Source organism: Symphalangus syndactylus, chromosome X (assembly GCF_028878055.3).
Source record: "Symphalangus syndactylus isolate Jambi chromosome X, NHGRI_mSymSyn1-v2.1_pri, whole genome shotgun sequence".
In the NCBI taxonomy this organism is placed as follows: Eukaryota; Metazoa; Chordata; class Mammalia; order Primates; family Hylobatidae; genus Symphalangus; species Symphalangus syndactylus.
Genome location: NC_072447.2, coordinates 97,723,103 through 97,725,319, shown reverse-complemented (window position 1 = coordinate 97,725,319; position 2,217 = coordinate 97,723,103). Strand labels below are relative to the sequence as shown.

The 2,217-nt window shown below is 48.4% G+C and overlaps 1 pseudogene; it reads right to left on the bottom strand.

Moving 5' to 3' along the window:
- Positions 1-211: 211 nt before the first annotated feature.
- On the bottom strand, positions 212-1,235 carry LOC129475351 (dnaJ homolog subfamily B member 1-like; annotated as a pseudogene).
- Between the last annotated feature and the right edge of the window lie 982 nt (positions 1,236-2,217).

The window sequence follows — 2,217 nt, the reverse complement described above, 5'->3', positions numbered from 1 at the left end:
AGACTGGAATGCCTTTTCCTGCTGTTCCCACCACCTGATGCCCTATAGCTCGAAAAACCACTGAAGTCTAGTGTACAACTTTGAAAGATTGTAATATATGCTCTGGAAAACATTCAGCAGTACAAAAGCCCTCACTGGGCCCTCCCACCCTCTCATGGTCCACAACTGGCAGAAAGGTCCAGAAATCCTTGAGCTCTGCAAAGGTCTGTGGTCAGTCCTTGGGGAGCTCAGGTAGCCATATTGGAAGAACCTGGGGAATCCTTTCGGGGAAGATCACTTCAAACTCAATAATGAGGCCCCCACGTTTCTCGGGCGTTTTGGGGAGGAGGAGGCCTTCTCCAGGAACTTTTCGCCGCATACCAGGCCTGATGACATCTTTGAATACGACCGGTATCATCCTGCCATCCAGAGTGGTGACGTTCACTGTGCAGCCACACAGAGCCTCCCGGAGGCTGATCCTGGCAGGATAAATGACATCAGAGCCATCTCTCTTAAAGATATTGTGTGGCTTGTCCTTTAAAACAAAGACGATATCAGCTGGAATGTTGTTGGAGGTCTTGTCTCCTTCCTTGGGGAAGGTGACTTTGGTCCCTTCTTTCCACCCCTTCTTCACTTCGATGGTCAAGATTTTGTCTTCGTTTCGAATGCTCTTTCTGTCGGGGTTTAGCTGCTTGTGGGAGATTTTCATCTTCTTGGTACAGCCTCTGTAGATCTCTTCAAGGGAGACTCGAAGGTCGTGGGTGATTGGGGGGATCTTGCTTCTTTCGGGCGGGCTCTTGGGCAGAGCGGGAGCAGCCAAAGTTCACGTTGGTGAAGCCACCCATCCCCATAGGGAAGCCAGAGAATGGGTCATCAATGTCCATGCCTTCCTTCCCGTTCCGCTGCCCAAAAAAGGTGTCAGAGGGATTTCTGCCACCGAAGAACTCAGCAAACATGGCATGAGGGTCTCCATGGAATGTGTAGCTGAAAGAGGTACCATTGGCACCACCGCCGCTACCGCCACTGGGGCCACTGCCCTTTAGGCCTTCCTCTCTGTAGTGGTTGAAGATCTCGCACTTGCGCGGGTCACTGAGCATGTCGTAGGCCTCGGGGATCTCCTTGAACTTCTCCCCGGTGCCGGGCTCCTTGTTCTTGTCCCGGTAGTAGCGCAGTGCCTGGCGGCGGTAGACCTGCTTGATCTCCTCGTCTGATGCACCGTGGGCCAGGCCCAGCGTCTGGTAGTAGTCTTTGCCCATGGCCCCCACCTGCGGCCCACCAACCCACTGTCACCGTCCCCCGGTGGATATTTTTTAATTCTATCTGGTTGCTTCAGTGTTGGGACCATATTTATTTAAATTTGTTATATCCTCTTGCTGAATTGAACCCTTTATCATTATATAGTGACTTTATTTGTCTCTTATTGTTTTTGTCTTAAAATTTATTTTGTCTGATATAAGTATAGCGACTCCTGCTATATTTTGGTTTCCATTGGCATGAAATATTTTTCCATCCCTATGTTTTTAGGATATATATGTCTTTATAGGTGAAGTGTGTTTCTTATAGGCAGCAGCTCAATGGGTCATTTTTTTTTTCATTCATTCAGGCAGTCTATGCCTTTTGATTGGTGATTTTAGTACATTTTTATTTTTATCTATTTTATTATATATTTATTTATGTATTTATTTTGTGAGGGAGTCTCGCTCTGTTGCTCAGGCTGGAGTGCAGTAGCATGATCTCAGCTCACTGCAAGCTCCGCCTCCCGGGTTCACACCATTCTCCTGCCTCAGCCTCCCGAGTAGCTGGGACTACAGGCGCCCGCCACCATGCCCAGCTAATTTTTTGTATTTTTAGTAGAGACCGGGTTTCACCGTGTTAGCCAGGATGGTCTCAATCTCCTGACCTCGTGATCCACCCGCCTCAGCCTCTCAAAGTGCTGGGATTACAGGCGTGAGCCACTGCGCCCGGCCAAGTTTAGTACATTAATATTCAATGTTACTATTGATAAGTAAGGACGTACTCCTGCCATTTGTTGTTGTTGTTGTTTGTTTGCTCTAAGGTTGCTTTGTGGTCTTTCTCCTCCTCTCCTCTCCTCCCCCTCCGCCCTTCCCTTTCCCCCTCCCTCGCCCTCTCCCTCTCCCTCCCTTCCTCTCTCCCTCTCTTTCTCTCTCTTTCTTTCTTTCATATTTTCCATTAGTGAAGGTGGTTTTCTCTTGTAATATGTTTTAGTTTCTTGCTTTT